This window comes from Raphanus sativus, chromosome 6, assembly GCF_000801105.2.
Source record: "Raphanus sativus cultivar WK10039 chromosome 6, ASM80110v3, whole genome shotgun sequence".
Lineage (NCBI taxonomy): Eukaryota > Viridiplantae > Streptophyta > Magnoliopsida > Brassicales > Brassicaceae > Raphanus > Raphanus sativus.
This window is the reverse complement of record NC_079516.1, coordinates 38644573-38663316: the sequence shown is the minus strand read 5'-3', so window position 1 is coordinate 38663316 and position 18744 is coordinate 38644573. Positions and strand designations below refer to the sequence as shown.

Below are 18744 nucleotides of genomic sequence, written 5' to 3'. Positions count from 1 at the left end.
TCAGACTATTAATTTTTATTGGCTTGGTGGGTTAGTTCTTATTTGTGTCAGAAAGAAATGTTAAGTTTCCAAATGCTTGATAGACAATCAAGTGACGAAAGTTCAAGATGGGACGGGGTCTTCTTTTTGGCTTGTAAGTTAAAGAATATATCCTTAATCGAGATGAGATATTAATTGCGTTACGTGATCTGCTTTTTGACTTGATGAAACCTCTTCACTTTCTCCGTTAGGTCTTCTAAGAAGTGTGGCTCCCTGTGTGATGTACTAGGTTGCACGGGTACGTCACTTGGGTGCCGTCTCGCGTACCGGGTTCGCCGAGGGGACGGGGACGTCTCGGAAACGCCTGGGAAACGTCCCCAACACATATGCCGTGAACCCGGGACGGCAAGACTAACCGGGGACGGGTTTAGTCTGAAACCGGAGACGTCTCGGGAACGTTTCTCTCGAAACAGAGACGTATCCGTTTGACTTTTGGTGTGACGATGTGTAAAAGTTTAACCATTCCATATTTATTTTAATTGTTTTATTCTATTAATTCTGAAAAAGTTAAAAGATGCACTAAAGAAAGTTGTTTATCAATAAACAACACGTGAGAAGTTCTTGTTTCTTTCTGATTTTAGTGTTTTGGTGTTTAGGTTTGAAGTTTGATTCGGTTTGAATTATATTTCATTAATACAGTTATCTGATTTTTTCTGTATACGAATATATGTGATTTCTTGTGTTGCTGATTTTACTTGTTGTATCATGTTTTTCTGTGATTTCAGATTAAGAAGGTGAACTCTCAAACTGTAAATGTCATAACTTATAGATATTTATATATTTTCCTATATTTTGGTTGCCGTTTCTATGTCGTATCCGTATCTAAAATTTTTAAGTTTGCCGTTTCCCGTCCCCGTTCCCGTCCCCGTTTCATGTACCCGTTCCCGTCCCAGGGCTGCTTAGGTGATGTATCATGTATGTAAATAGTACATGGAGCCTTGGTGGGTCTGCTGTTGATTCAGACAACACTCATAATCACATGAAGCAACCTTGTCATTCCTGATCTGCACGTACCAGTCAGTTCTGGAACAACGATGATCATCAAACAAACGAGCTAGTTGAACGCAGTACAAGAATGCCTCTCTTCATCCCTTCTTTGCTAAACGAAAAGACAGGTAAACCAAACTGGAAAGTTGTTTTGTCTAACATGAACTGGTCGTTGTAATGAGAAGTAGCTGGTCACACTCTTTTGAGGCTATGTTGTGAAGTTAGATACATAGAATAGGAGCAATACTATTTTAGACAAGTATATGTAACATAGCGAATAAGGTCAACTTATTAGAAGAGTGATGTTTGGATGCTTTTGTTGGAATCTATGGTTATGAATTATGATTTATAGTTTACAAGTTTAAGGATGCTGCATATTAGAGTTCAGAATATTAGAATCCATTTTTAAAAAACATCCAAACATCATCACTCTTCTAATAAGTCACTGTTTGACCTGTCGAATCCCACAGATTAATAATTAGTTTATCATTAACGGGGTCTAATAACTGTGTAACTAACATATGTTCTGTGTTATCAAAGAGTAGGCTTCTAATAAACCAAATCTATCGGCACTACATTGCTGCAAAGAGTGGGGTTCGTCACTACATTGCTGCAAAGAGTGGGGTTTGTTTTAGATATAATCAATCTGCTTGAATTATATTTCTGGTGTATTTATTATGCAGGTATATATGTTAGTGTTGTCTTCCACAAGCTTGTATGTTTAACGCTATGAACATGTGAGACAGAGTGGTTGAATCTACTTATGTGTCTCCTCAAAAGATTCACCTATTGAACAGGTACTGTATATCTTGAAGCCAAACTATTCAGCTTCTTTGATCAGGTTCTTTTCCAGTATGGTGACATAAATGTTCTGTTCTACATCTCAGTACCATCCCATTCGACTTTGTGAACAGCTCCCCTACTGGAATGAACCGAGCTTAGTGCCCGAATGTGTGTTATCGAGTCTTGAAACTTTGGAATGGATAAAATACGAAGGAAGATAAGAAGAGGAAGAAGCAGTAGCATTGGTTATGAGTGGGAAGAAGCAGTAGCATTCGTTATGAGTGGGGAGTTACTTGGATTTGCTTTTTCGCAAAATCTGTATTGCACTAAGAAAAATACTTAGTCTCTTACACATGAAAATTGATATATAAATCAATACAAGTACACTGCTCACGAATGATCTAGCTGTGTATGTTCTCTTTTTTTTTCAAACTCTTGGTATTCAATCAAAAGTATCCTTACAATTCTCGACCAAACAGACCAGCAACTGAAACTCAAAGAAAAAGACACCAGTAGGCATATAGACTACTAATCCCATAGACATGTGGATAAGAAATAAATTCTAAAACCTAAAAAAAGTTATGAGATTGTGGGAGTGAGAGAGTTCGACTAACAAACCAAGAAGAACATAGTTGTTTTTGGACCTCTCTCACTGTGATGAGAGTCCACCTCTCCATCACAAAGAAAAAACTATGCTTCACAATACAGCAAGTCAAAGACCTATATAATCTACTCCCTCTGTTTTTTTTAAGATACATATTCTAGACTTTTCACATATATTAAGAAATCACATTAAAAATGCATTGATTTTTGTGAATAACAATTTTCCATAATTTTTAACCAATAAAAATCCAATAAACACAATTAATTTTCTTGAAGTTAACAGATTTTCATTAAATAATACATTGAAAAAGTAAAAAATGTATCTTTTTAAAACAATTTTTTTTCCTAGAACATGAATCTTTAAAAAACAAAGGGAGTATTAAAATAGAAGTACGTATAAAATAAAATAACCATAAAATTTATCACTTATTTACAAGTTTATGCCACTAGAATATTTAATAACTCTACTTTAAGTAAGTTATGTCTCTTCTAATTTATTAAATCATTTCCTAATTCGATTTTAAACCAAAACAGATTTGGCAACAATAATTTTACAAGACACAATTTTCCTAAATATAGACATTCTTTATTTTGCATTGTTCTAAACACTCATCAATTTTATTATGGCCAAAATCATTACACTCGCACGGTCATAACTTTAACCTAATGGACTCTTTATTATTCATTTATCTTATTATGGCCACCCGACCAAAATCACCACTATCATTTCATATATATTTTTTTAGGATTTTATTATCTTCTCAAGATAATGATTTAAGAATACATATTTACATATTTTTTACAAACTTTTTTTTTTCAAAAGTTAGGAAAAGAAATTTCACTTTACTAATATATATTTGTAATACTAAATTGGTTAAATTTAGTACAAATTATTATTTACTAAATAACATACATTTCAATATAATATATTTATTTTAAGAAAATGTGATACAAAAGCCATTAGAAACACAAAATTAAATGATCTCATTTAAATTATACTATATGTTTTTGTAAATAATATATACCCAATTAATTATATGGTGACACATCTCCAATATAAAAAACTTAAAATGAAAAAAGAAATATAATTTATAAAATAAAACAAAAATCAAATATCTGCGCAATTACGCGGACCAAGCTCTAGTTGATCTTCATAAAACTTCTGAATGCAGCAAAGTCGGATAACCAATTAATCTTTATATTTACTATACATAATTTAATCTATACTATAAAAAAATAGAAAGCCCTTCTTTTAGGTGTTATTCTATTTCAACATTATTTACAATTTTCTGTCACTGCTATTTAATTTTAAACATATGTTATGAAAAGTTGTATTATCATTTAAGGAATATTCCCTAATAATATGTGATCCTTTTATTATTTGATTTAAAAATACGTTTGTTATTTTTACAACAGGAAATCTGAAACAAGAAAATATATCATTTTCAAATATTTTTATGACCACCATAATAGGAAAACTATTCACTCGATGAGATTTTGGGAATGATGATAGAAAAATGTTTTTTGCATATACTTACAAGTTACAACTTCATAACAAAACCATATCATACGTCAACATTTTTTAATTCGATGACTGCTTTTGAATTCAAAATGGGTTGACTTCAATTGATGTTTGTTTTGAAAACGTTTAATGTAAGCATTTAAATATGTTATTAATTTAAACATATAATCTGATACATAAGCAAATATATGAAAAAAATATTTAATTATATTATTTGACTAAGTTATAAAATAAAAATATATTTAAATAGTGCATATTTTTATTGCAATATCTAAACATATATCTTAACAAATTTATATTACTTTCGAATAAAAACTTAAATTATGTGTTTCGCCTCAACATTACTCGAATATGTATTTTAACCATATTTATTTTCTATCACCACAAAATACGATTTAAAATAACTATAAAATTTTTTAAAAAATTTAATAAATATAAATATATTTAAAACATGTGGAAACAGTTTTTATAATTCAAAATTTTAATGCAAGGAAGACATATATTATTTACAAAATCACTTTTCACATAAAATATATGATCAAAATATTTTGTTATTTATTATATGTATAAAACAGAATTTTTTATTAAACCAAGATTTATAGATTTTTATAACATACATCTTGAAACTTAATAAAGAACAAATAAAATAGAAATTACTATAGATCTAAATGTGTTATAGTATCTACCATAACTGATTCATGAATATATGGCACCATATCTATATTTATTACGACACACTAATTTTCAAATAAAATCAATAGTTTATTTGTTGGAATTTTCAGTTAAAAAGTATTGTCTGCGAAAGTCTTAACCTATTAATCATATAACTAAATATTTTTACATGCGCACACATACATTTTTTTACGAATACTTATTAGTTCAAGTTTTATTAATTCTCAAATCATCAAGATAAGTTATTATTAATATTTAAAAAAAAAATAAAAAAACAAATTATTTATATATGACAAAATTTTGCATTAAAATATAAATATTTATTATTGTGTTGCAATTTAAAAAAAATTCACATACTAGAAAGTTTTTAGAAAATACCTTTATATAAATTTTTTGCTAGATTAATATTTAATTATCAACTTTTTATATCTTAATTTTTAAATTTTATGATATAAAATCTTATTTACATATAACAACACATTATATATAAGAATTATCTTAGTTTCTCAAATATTTTTTATTTTGAAAATTTATTACATTAGTTTATAATAATTCATTTTTCATTTTATAATAAACTATAAAGAAAAATTTATTAAGGGTATCATTAACTTTAACCACTCTAAGTTTTAATATGAGGGTTCAAATGAAAAAATATCATTTCACAAATAATAGTACATATCATATGAATAAAATTGATACATCGATATTAACGGGTCAACGGGTCGACCGTAGTTAACCGCGGATCAGTAAATTAATAAATAGTATTAGAAAGTTATATATAAAATATAATATTATTTATTATTGTAAACCATATGATATTATAAAAATTATTTTTATTTATAAAGTATAATTTGATATTTAAAATACTTTACGTTTAATTTTTTTAATCTTAATACCAAACTAGATAATTTGGCCAAAAGTTAAGATAATAAAATTACAATCAATTAACTTTTAAATCTAAAATAAATAAAAATACAAAATTATCATAGAAAATTAGATTTTGATATGCGCTTTGAAAGCACTCAATTATTTTTATCCACAAATTTACTAACTCGACTCTTTGTTCACTGATATGTTTATCAGGTATGCGCGTTAGTTTTTTTATTATGTTCTAAATTGTTATTTTTGTTTTAGGTTTGGTTCTGATAATAATGTTAGGAACTTGATAAAATTTGAGTTCAACTCGATTTTGGTTTGATTTTTTTTTTAGATAATTTCGTGTAGAAATATTTTTTTAGATTTGTTGGATAAAAGATTGGATAAATCGATATTTATATGTTTTTGGTCATAAGTATTCGAGTGATTTGCGTTTATAAAGATTTAGATAATTTTAAATATTTCATATATAGTTAATAAAGTAATATTGTTTGGCATTTGTTTCATAAATAGTATTTTTTAGAGTATTTGATAGTCATATTTCTCTTGGGTTTTTAACGGATAAAACAGCATCAGATCATATGTTAATGATGGGTTTTGAGTTTTTACTGATTTTTATCGGGTTTTCAATTAGTGAATTTTCACTAAATCTGAAGCGAATTATATGTATTACCGGATTTTTTAGTTTGACTTTGAGTCAGGGTCGGATATGGAAACACATGACATGATATGGAAACACATGTACATGAGTGGAAACACAAGTGTTTATCGAACTCAAATATTTAAGATTGAATGTTAAGTATATTGGTTATCCATTAAATAAAAAAAATTGTATTACTAAAATTATTCCGCAATTTTAAAGCGCGGATCAAAATCTAGTTATAATATTAAAATATAACTTAATATATTTAAAATTGATAAAAATAATATATTAAATTCTGTTGATATTAATATTATTTTATTATATGTTACAACAAACTATATATTATGTTTTATGACTACATTCTCCACTTGTGGGTTATTTCATAAATATGTAAATATTTAACAAGTACGATACGGGTCGAATGACAGATAATTAGTTTATATTACAATTTGAAACTTTGAAATAAAGTAAAACTAATATGAGATGGGTATATAAAGAAATATCTTATTTCCTATAATAATATTATATAAATTTAGTTTAGGTATATATACTTCAAAACAATTTTTCTAAAATACATGTGTATAAAATTTCTAAATTTTACTAAATAATTTCGTTGAAAAAATCCGCAGGTCAAAAATCTAGCTAATCACTATTTAAAAAATATATACATATGAATAAATGGTTTAAGGAGTTAAAAACAGTTATATAGATCAAAATATAAAATCTTATTACAAACCAGATATCACATCACAAAGTTTAGATACGTAGTTCAAAATATAAAATTTTATTACAACCCCGACATCACATCACAAAGTTCAGAGAATGGCCAAAAGATTTGATGATGGAAAGTGAAAGCTCTTGGTAACAAGAGCCTGATGCTCTTTGGGAGTGAGACGCTGCTCTTTTGACTTACGGAAGCCTATTATTATAATTCTTGAATGTGTATAACAATTTAGAAGTTTTGTTATTGGTGAATGCTATCTTGATATTCTAAGTGCTCAAAAATAATTAGAGGTGTTGGCTTAATCACAAAACTTCAAAACGCTTTGATTGAATATACTCTTCATGATAAAACAAATGGGCTAATCTGCTTAATTATCAAAATTTATTAGTATGAATCCAACATTTAAATAGAACAATTTTTGTACATATGACCAAATGTGTAGACATGTTCCCCACATGTTCATGAATATAATGTTTTATGCAAGAATATGAAATCATTATATCGATTTCTATAAATTGTGTTCTATTGACTATTTTATGTAGTGTATACATATAAAAATAATTAATATAAACCATTACACTTTCTATAATTTTGACAATATGTTACCATATATTATTATTTGTAATATCATTTAGATTATTTGGTAAATGGTATTAATTAGTTATAAACTTTCATTTTATTTTAGATCTAATTAAAATAATTGAAAATCTCTTAACCAATCAAATTATATAAATTTTTTTTATTATCTTTCAATGATTGACACCTAAGAAAAAAGTCACTTAAATGATTTCCCTTTTAATATATAGGATGATTTTTCATCTTCGACCTTATTAATTTTAGAACTTATTATTTATATTTATTTATTTACTAAATTTTTCTTCATGTTGTAAAACACACACCAAACTAATTGATTCACATTTATAGTACTACGTAAAATACATTTATTTCTACAAAAAAAATAAAAATTAAGTACGTAAGATATAAAATAACCAACAATACAACAAATAAGTTTTATTATTCTTCACTTGTGTTTTTAGATCTTCTTTCTTTTTTCCAATTCTAAATATAAGCATGCCAATTTTACTATAATCAATGCTATATAAACAATATGAATAGAGTATCAACTCTAGTATCATATTAATATTATGTTTATATTGTTTAATTTATATTATAATAAAAAATTCACTGAATATTATTTTAAACGATATATCATATAATTTTATTATAAATAAAGCTATAAAATTATATTAGTAGAGTATTGACTCTACTTCGTATTAGTATAGAGTGAGTATTAACTCTATTTCGTATTAGTATAGTGTTCTGGTTTTCAATTTTATATTATAAAAAACTTTTTCATTTATTAATATTATTTTAAACGATTTACTATATAATTTTATGTTTTTAAATATACAAATACTTTAATCATTTCTGAAAGTGATAACTTCACTGTACCATCAACATTTGTCAATTTTATATATGACTAGATTCGATCTCCGCGCTATGCGCGGATAAATGTTGAAATTGTTAAGTTTTAGATCATAAGTTTTGGATTTTATCTGGGATTGGAGTATTCTTTTTTTTTGTCAATTGGATTGGAGTATTCTATTTCATACAATTATTTGAAATCTGGTAGTTATTAAGTGCATGTAACCAAAAAAAAAGAGTAAAAGGGTTGCATATAGTAACGTAAATAATGTAAGAAAAATTTAAGTATACTGAAGAATAAAGTTTTTGATGTGGTTCATAATAGAAAAAATTATTATACGCCCGAGTTTATTTCATAAATTTTTATTTTATTTTAAAATATTATTTATATTTAAATATGTAATATATATTGGAAACTCTGGAAAATAAAAATTATTAAAATGAAGTTTCACATCTTAGAATTTAAAACGTAAATAATGATAAAAATACATATTACATTATTTAAAATACCATTACAGTAAATTTAGTTAAAACTCCAATAATTTAAGATTTTGATTTCTTAACTATTTTGTTCATTCGTATTGTATAATTAGTGACTAAGAGTTTAAGTTCTTCCCAACAAAATCAATCTCTCTAGAAATACACATGAAAGATAAAATTGTTGAATTTTCTTACAATTTCAAAAGTGTTGGATCTAATAATTTTATCACCTTGATAAAAGGTAAACAGTTGATTTATTGAACATTTTCAGAAATTTCATAAATGTTGTTAGAGGTAACTGGTAAGTGCTCTGAGTATTTTTACTGTTCTTTTTATTTTTACAATCATTTTGATTTATCAATTACTTTTTTAAGAAAATAATTTAAAACTACAGCCCAAAAGTTAAATTAGGAAATATATTGGTTTTGGAAATAATTTTTTAAAATATATACATTTAGTATTTTGAAAATAATTAATATAAATTTACATCAATCTAATCTAAAGTCACAGAAAAAAAAACTTACAACATACATTCTAAATCAAAATAACTAAAGTCACATCCTCTACCAATCCAACATAGATGTTACTCTACTTAAAAATGTTCCAGTAAAACTGAACCGAAATAGAAAAAATGATTTGAATTTGGTAATACCGAATAAACCGAATGGATGTTAATTTAAGGAATAACGGTATCTGAATATGGTTCGGCGTAAACCCGATAAAACCTAATAAATCGAAGAAACCAATTAAATAAAATATGTTAGTATACTACTATACATATATACGAAATTTATAATAAAATTAGTAATATATACATGAAAACACTGATTTTATTAATTCTTTTATTTTTTCTAAGTTTAAAAAAAATCTCATTTTTCATTAAATTAAATAAAACATATTTTCATTGGTACATATTTATGCTAAGATATAGTTATTTAATACTATTATGATATTAATAGTTTTCTTATTTATATTTTTAATAGTAAAAATGAAAAACAATATAAAACCAAATAAACCGAAAATCGTTAGTACATAAACCAAACTAAACCAAATTAGATATGATATTAATATGGTAGCTTATTTTTATAAACTGAAAAACCAAAAACAAAAAAAAAAAACGAACCGACATGTGGATTGAACACCGTTACTTTATCTAAATGAATGTATGTAAGCCGTGTTTGTGATTTTTTTTTTTGTTGTGGTCATTGATTTCGAAGATTTGTATGGTAGAAAGATGACGAACTTTGCTTTAGAAACCAATCACAATTAATAGGAAAAACATCAAAGGATTGACTAATCGCCAAAAGCTAAAGTGAGACAAACGTGGGTGGCCTAAATGACCAACACCTTAATTACATAGCATAAAGTTAAAGAAATGATATTAACTAAATGAAAGGTTTGAATCTTTCACATAAACATTTGAAAATGGAGTAAGAAACTCTGAACTTTTACCAGTGATTCGATTCATAACAAATCAGATAAAGTGAATACAAATACTCAAAATTTGTGTTTTTAGTTCTCCGGAATAACCCTTAAAAATGATGATGGAGGTGGTACCGCTCTAAGCTGAGTATTTTTGACCTTTGAGAAACAACCCACTACTTGTAAGGGATTGATGTCTCCAGCCACACACCTTTGAAGGAAAATTAATTTTGAATGACGTCACACCTAAGTGTTTGCCCAATACAATTATAAATTACCTTAAACCCATTCACAATGACATGTATATGTTGTGGATATCATGTTGAAAAGAAAAGAAAAAAAAGAGCTGTTGATAAGAAGAGATTGACCTTCATTATAGATAGATGTTTCTTCACTTTGCTTCACAGCCTCTACATGGACAGTGAAGACACGCTAAGAACAACCACCTGTTTTTCCAATACAAACACACAACAAAATCAACCCTCACGCTCTCTTTGTTTACATTCAAGCTCTACTTCACATTATTTACTTTCGAGCATTTTTAAACAAATAATAATTTAAAATTGTAGGTTGTTGACCATCTTCTCTCAATCACAATATGAAAAAGAAAAAAACCTCATCAACTGCTGTATATCTTCGTTCTCAAGCGTTTCATTACTTCTAGCCCTTATCTCTTCCTCTGATAAAAACACATCACCTCCTCTGTTGCCAGCATTTGACCAGTCATTAAAAGGCTGAACCAAGTGTTGGTTTTACAAAAGTCTTATCTAATGTCTCAGTATCTAAGCCAAAGTCAAATGTTTTTCATCTTTCAATCTTTTTGTTCCAGTAAAATTAAAATACATAAAAACTAAACCTGGCTTTCTCAAAATAAATGTTCTGCTGACTGGCTTTTTGCTTTTGCTTGAAGGCATCACACCATTGCAAAGAGACTGCATCGACGTTATGCTTCATGAACTTTATCTGTTGACAGCAGATTGCCAACAACAAAACACATAGAAAAATGTTGCTAGTATCTCCATTGGCGAGTAACTTACTAATCTGTGGAACTATAATAGGCTCTGTAAAAAATAAAGGGGTTAAGAGTAAATGTAACCTACCTCAATGTACCTCGCATGGTACAGCTTTAAGGGATTCCAAGTAATTCTCGAAATCTAATGTTGACATTGCCCGCAACAAATCCTCACCATTCACAGTTTTCCATTTCTCTTTCTGGCACTTGTCTCTGGCTCTGCATTAATCAGAAATTCAAAATTCGAAAATCAGAGAAAAACATAAAGACTTTCTAAGCTACAAATTAACCTAATAATCTAAATTCCAAAGAAAAAAAATTATGTGTTACAGACGCAATTAAAGAGAAGAAACAACATGCTCCCTGGTAATGAAGCTGATGTACTCGGAGACGCATTCCTGGACTGTATCTTTAGCATCTTTACCGATCATTCCGTTGGGAGGCAACGCACTCTTCATGATCCTGCTTATATTAGCTATTGGTAGGTATCAATCCTGCTCCCTAACCGAACCGAAGCTTAAATCAAAGTTTACCTTCTCATTTCCAGTCCTAACCGCCAGTTTATCAATGAGATAAGTAGTGACATCAATTTGCTTCTTTGTAACATCCTTAGATGTAAAAGTTTTGGTGAAAGTTGCTCTTATATTGTCTATGTTGTTCTGCAGTTAGAAAAAAAGAAATCTGTTGCTAAAAAAGAGAAACAGTAATAGCGTAAGCACAAGCCTAAAAAAAAATGAAAGCTGCCTACCGTAAGATTTTTGGCTTTCTCATACTTCTCCTTGTCACTCTGACCTTTTAAGGCACTGCCAGCTGCCAAAAATACATAGTTAAACTCTTTTTGATAGGATCATTCCAGAAAGCTAGCCAAGTGACGGTGTTGTGTTGTCATGCTTTACGTCTTTCCATCTGCAGTGTCACATCTCACATAGCTTAGTAATATCTTTATAAAATGTTTTTTTCTATTTTGGAGGTAAACCAAGGGGAAAAATCACAATACTTTTTACCAAGGTTTTGATTGGACATTCTGGAACAGGAACACCTTTCCCAATGTTCATGGTGATATCAGATGGATGGATACGCATACGCTTCTTTAGTTTTCCATCTGAAGACAATAGACAGGTTTTGAGAGGGAAAACAAAATAGACAATGCCTTACTCGAACCCACAACGTCAAAGTATATTGATCACAAATAGTGCCAAACGGACTCTCACGATTGTCAAATTTCATTTATAAATATTTTGGACATGTGTATGTCACTATCATTATGATAATTACAACAACAACATTGTAGCAGCAAAAAAAGGATAATTACAATCAGCATTACATGGATTCTTCTTAGCAGAAGATTTTAGTCTTCTTCTGATTCTACTGAGAATGAAGCGAGAACCGGATTTCCCACTTTTCGCATTGTTGCATGTAGTTTGTGTTCCAGGTGATGAACCAGGAACCAGTCCATTTGGTTCAGGCTTCAAGATTACAATTGTTTGTGTTTCTTTGATTCTCTGAGAATCTCCTGAAACTGGTGAAGTACCAATGTCCCGGAATGATCCTTGTTTAGAATCCAAGAACTGAGATGCATCCACAAGGCTCTTGCAGTTCTCTACCTCGCCACTGTATCAACTCACTGAACTTCTCTTCTGAATAATCATCTACTGAGTCAGCATCCCTCTGATGATCCTCTGGTTTCTTGTCTGCATGATCATTAACATCCTCACTGTTGGTTTTGCTGCATGTTCTTCTTCTCTTCTTCTCCTTGTCTTTCCTCTGCATTTAGTATCACACTTTTGCTGAGTCTCTTCCTCTTCAGTGAGGTTCTTGACACACTGCATTTCAGCTTCACTCTCATGAGACAATAAAACACAAACAATCTAAATCAGTTACTAACTCCTCACAGCAATTTTACACAATAAAAAACAAATTTGATTCTCAAATCCAGTACCTCAAAGTAGCAGTCACAGGTAAGCTGCTTCTCCACCATAGTCTCAACACCTGCATTATTACATTAACCAACAAAATGAGAATCCATTTTTTTTTGTTTCAGACACATTTTCCTAATGATGTCCCAAAAGAAAAAAAAGAAACTGAAACCTACGATTCTTTTGCTTCCACGTTTCTTATCCATCAAAAGCTTATGGATAGATCCACCATGTCTGAAATCAAACATGCTGTTCATAAACATCCAAACACATTATATCCCTTCTCTTGAATTATATATTCTGTAAATCTCTTTCTCCATTGATAATACTTCACAGTGCTCTTCTTCTCTCTGTTTTCTACACAACAATAAATATTATCATTTTTTAAAAAAGTTACCAAAACTGTGAGTACAATCAAAGAATAACATGTCTGAATCAAAACTGATTATTATTATATGATTCATTCATGCAGTGTTGATCAAAGAAAGAATAGAATATAAAAGAAAAGAAAAAGTATAAAGATTTAACCTTTTGGAATCTGAACCAATGCTTGCAAGAAGAGGAATGCCGAGATATAAAGAAGTACTACTGATAATAATAGTACTTGCCCTACTCACCTCGAGTTCTGCCTCCATTGTTAAGCAGAAAATGAATCTTATAATATTATTGTTTTTACAGAGTTCACATAAATGCGGCTTTATATAATAGTGTCTTTAATTTGTTTTGTGAATTTTACTGGTTAAACAGAACAGTATTGAACGTAAGTGTAGATTTCAAATTTATTATTAATGTAAGAGAAGTTCGAATGCATTATGGAACAGAGGAGCCTCTTAACTGCGAATGCTGTATGGAAAGTTTCAACGACACAACACTAACATTTTCAATGCATGTTGATATGATTTATAAGATCTAATTTCTGATAATGGATCAGCCGAAACCTAACCTCTCCTTCATGTGGTCCGAGAGTGACGTCTTCGAAGAACATCGATTCATAAACTTTGCCGGAAGAAACAGCGCTGCGAACGTTTGGCTTGTTCGGCATGGTAGAGGAGGCAGCGACTTTGCCCCTAGCTTTGATCGATACGCCGGAAAAGACACCGGATACGCCGGAGGAGACACACGTTTTGCTGATCGATCAACCGGATGAGACACCAGTGTTCACGATTGGTTCAATCAGATTGGGAGAGGAGATAACGGCCTTGCCGTCTTGTTTCCTCCGGAGACAGTGGATTCTCCGTTGGGATTCATCGTAGAGAGCACAAAGAGTTTTGATTGAGATTAAAATTTGAAGAAGAGTATTATATATAGTTTCAGAGGAATAAAGGCGAAACGGTGCTATTAATGAGGTTAGTGAAGGTTTGATTGCAGAAGAGTTGGAGAAAGGGAATGGACAAAGAGGAAGACAAAGGAATCGACGAAAAGTGAAAGGGCAGAGACGTTTTGCACATCAGTGACGTGGACGAAAAATCTTTTCATGATTGGTTGATTTAATTTGCTGAGTTGGACACTCTCTCCTTTGAAGGTATTTGCCTTTTAATATAGTATAGATTGTTTTGCATTCATTGGCACTTTTTAGAATATATATAGTGAGTAAGTATAAGAAATATTAGTAAATTTAAGTTAATTAGTTTTCTGCAATATATGATGTATTGTATTCACTATCAATAAACTATTTAACATAAATATGTTTAAAACCATTTATATAAATATTTATATAATATCATATGTATTTATATTAATTGTAAATATATATAATGAAATCTATGATTTTATAGTTTTCATTAACAAAGTATGTTAATTCATCTATGATGTTAGGAGTTTTGAGGCTCCTAAGTCAAATGATAGTATAGTGGTAGTATTTTGTCGAACCAGATCTGAGGGATTCAAATGCAGAGAGAATGCAAGTATTTGCCTAATCTAAGTGCAATCAATGAATGGATGGTTTTTAAACTAAAACTAGAATGCAAGTAACAGAAATGATACTTTTAAACTATTGGAAAGGAGAACTCATGGGTGTAGGGATTTCAGACCTTGGGTGATCAAGTTTCGAACTAAGGATGACAAATGAAACAATCAAACTATTAACCTTAAGCCTAGACACAATTCTAAGCAAGCTCTATGTCTAGATGAATGCTCATTTGCTAACATGTCTCAAACATCAAATGTCTTTGGTTGAATAACATGCAAGCAATCATTACTAACAAGTCTATTAGCTATCTTAGCATCTTTAACAACAAATATCTTTGGCAAAGTACACTAAGAGCCTAGGAGAGTTGACTCAGGCATTTCATCAAACACCTTTTGGGTGGGAAATGCCTAGAGATCACCCTTTGAGTGGTCTACTCAAATGATGCATTAAGATCACTCTACTAGCAAGGAACAAGTATGATCTATACCTAAAACATCCTAGAACTAGCCTAATAACCCTTAATCACCCTAACCCATGAATCCAAAAGGTGATTACTCACTAATCTCCATGATTCCTCTTAAACCCATGATGGATTTCAGATGAATCATATAGAGATGTAGAAAGAAAATCACAAGAACACAAGAACAATCAAAGCCAAAAGAGAACTTTTCTTGAGAGAGTTTTGTGTATTCAAAATGATCAAAGATAATCTGCCAATGGTGGCTACAAAGAGTACTTAAACATTAGGTTTTTCAGTGCAAAAATGTGCACAATAAATTGCAAAAAGGTCTTTGAAAATAATAAAAATCGTGCACTGATAACGCGGAGCGACCTCGGCCAGTCGCTCCGAGAGGTCGCTCTGGCTTCGGGAGCGACCTCGGGTGGTCGCTGCGAGGCGTCGCTCCGGAGGTATTTTCTTCGTCTTCGAGCCGTGTAAAGCCGAGCGACTTGGAGTGGTCGCTCTAGCTTTGGTCGTCAAGGTCGCTCCGGCTGGAGCGAGGTCTCACAGCGACCTCTGCAGGTCGCTCCAGGCTCCTCTCGTCCAATCATCCTCCTTTTCACATCTTTTGAGCTCCAAGTGCATCCAAATGTCTCCAATAACCTCACTTGGCACTCCAGTACCTAATAGAGACTTATGCATGCAAAATGCAACCTAAACATGTCTAAATCCTATTCTATATGATGAAAATGCTTATGAATGAATGGTTAAAACAATGCAAATATGCAAGACATCAACTCCCCCACACTAGTCCTTTACTTGTCCACAAGTAAACTTTCAAGAACCAAGGAGAAAAAGCTTGAAAATGGGGACTGACAACCAAAAGAAACTCTTCTTAGTTCTCAACCTAACAACCTTGCATAATCATACCAAATAGCAAGAGCAAAGATTTTATCCATCTCTAACTTCTCTAAGCCTATCTCAGCTCCTTTGATCTCTACACTCATGAACCATGCATCTACAAACCACAAATCCACATCTCTCTAACATTTATGAAGCAAACTCAATAGACATCTCACAAATGGTCAACTGGTCCAAGTCATTTGGTTTGGTAAGACAAAGGCTTTAATGCAAGTGAAATCAGAGGTTCAAAATGATCTTTTATGGTGGTTTACTCTCAAGACAAAGTAGCTTTGACATTACACATAATATATATAAGAAAGGGATCAACTCATGCATACAATGCTCAATCTCCATTGTTCTACCCTTTCCCAAACACACAAGATATTCAATTATTCCTCAGTGTCAAACCCAACTCACATCTCTCACCAAAGGATCCCAAGAACATTTTTCACATCAGACTCTTTCTTTTTGAAATCAATAAGGGATTTTCACAATTTTAAAACAAATCTGAGCTCTTAACAACTTTGCTAGCCCCCTTTTTATTCTCTTTTTTTTTTCTTTTTTTTTTTACTTTCTTTTTTTTATTTGGGGGCCAAGACTTTTCACAATAAGAGCTAGATACTTCTCCACTTATCCCACAAAGACTAATCACTTAAGCACAAAGAGTCAAACCTTTCATATTCCCAAATCACAATCACAACACTCACCCCCTTCCTATAGCTAGATAATAGAGTGACTAATCTAGCAAGAATGGAGACTAAGCATTGTCGTTCCCAATACTCTCAACATTATGCACATGTAAAGCTTTCCAAAGAGGCCTCACTCAACAAATAATGATGGTTTAAAAATGAGGTATGGGTTTTGGGAGTGGAGTACCACTTGAGTTTGTCAAAAAGATTGGTAAAACAGATGGGACAACTCAAGTGTGTATATCCATGACTTTGTACACAAGAGACCATATGCAAGAGACATTAAAACAGGAGCTTGCTTCAAAGAGAGAGTATCAACAGTCAAATGAGTTTCAAGAGGAGCATTCAAGGCGCGAAGTTTACAAGCTTTCTAAAGGGTGCTCAAGCTACTTGTCATGATTACAAAGGTCAACAAATTCAATACTTAGCATGAGCTCTTTACAAGGTTGAAATCCCCCTAATGCATGAATGCAACCTATATGCTTCTAGACTCAATCCTAAAAATGCAAATGATGCAACTAAATGATTCTTTTTGTGTTTTTCAAATTTTTTTTTTTATGCAAATAAGAATGTAATATGAAATGCATGAGACTCAAAATCATGGAAACAAACATGATCAAATACTTGGTACCTCCCCCACACTTAAATCACACAGTCTCTGTGTGAGTGAGGTACCCAATGGAAATGTGAAATACAAGGGAAAGTGGGATTGTGTGTTACATACCGTGGAGCGAGGTGTGAACGTCGCTGTGACAGGTCGCTCCCAGCTGGAGCGACTTCGGTATGTCGCTGTGAGTAGATCGCTCTGAGGTCGGTTTTTGTGTTTCCACTCGCGTGTGACGCGAGCGACCTCAGCCTCTCGCTCTGGACATGTCGCTCCCAGGTGGAGCGACCTAGATGTGTCGCTGCGATGAGATCGCTCTGGTGTCCGACTTTATGCTCAATACCTGCACACAACTTCACTTTCCCATTGTTCTATGCAATAGAATGATAATGCAAATACTAATGCAATATATACAAGGATACTCATGGGACTTCCTCCCAAGTGAGCTTGTTTTAAGTCTCTAGCTTGACTTTGCCTCCTTTGGATCAGGCGGGACTAGGTGCAGAGAGTGGAGTTGACACCTCATCTTCCTCAGGTGGTAGCTCATCAAAGTGATCATCAGCAGGAGGAGGATTCATCTCTTCAATGGTGAAGGCTTGTCCAAATACAGTGGGGTTCCTCATCTTCTCCTTGATGTCAAAGTGGAGGATGTTCTCCTTGCCCAAATGGAGGTCAATCTTCCCTTCCTTCACATTCACAATAGCTCCTGCTGTAGCTAAGAATGGCCTTCCAAGAATCAATGGGTCTTGAGCCTCCTCACCCATTTCAAGCACCACAAAATCTGTAGGTATCTCATACCTTCCAATCTTCACAGGGAGGTTCTCTAGGATGCCCACAGGGTACTTCACTGATCGATCAGCCAACACCAGAGAGAGTCTACACTTCTTGTATTGAGTGAAACCAAGCTTCTTTGCCACAGACAAAGGCATCAAGCTGACACTAGCTCCCAAATCGCACAGACATTTCTCAAATACCATAGGTCCAAGAGCACAGGGGAGTGTGAAGCATCCTGGATCCTCTAGCTTCTCTGGAGCATCTAGCCTCTGAATGATGGCATTGCACTCATGACTCAGAACCATCATGCCCTCCATCTCCT

At 31.5% G+C, this 18744-nt stretch overlaps 1 long non-coding RNA gene across 15 annotated transcripts; it reads right to left on the bottom strand.

The window, feature by feature from the left end:
- Positions 1 to 10020: 10020 nt before the first annotated feature.
- LOC130496490 (uncharacterized) lies at positions 10021 to 14611 on the bottom strand. 15 transcript variants are annotated; one of them, XR_008935639.1, is made up of 11 exons: positions 14048 to 14609; positions 13633 to 13729; positions 13281 to 13454; positions 13128 to 13177; positions 12186 to 13022; positions 11937 to 12094; positions 11722 to 11847; positions 11545 to 11650; positions 11033 to 11407; positions 10545 to 10622; positions 10021 to 10422 (listed from the first exon to the last, which is right to left on the bottom strand). It is a non-coding gene; the product is annotated as an uncharacterized LOC130496490 (long non-coding RNA). The 15 variants fall into 15 exon arrangements; XR_008935635.1 differs by having other exon boundaries at positions 13281 to 13461; positions 14048 to 14608; XR_008935634.1 differs by having other exon boundaries at positions 13281 to 13729; positions 14048 to 14610.
- Between the last annotated feature and the right edge of the window lie 4133 nt (positions 14612 to 18744).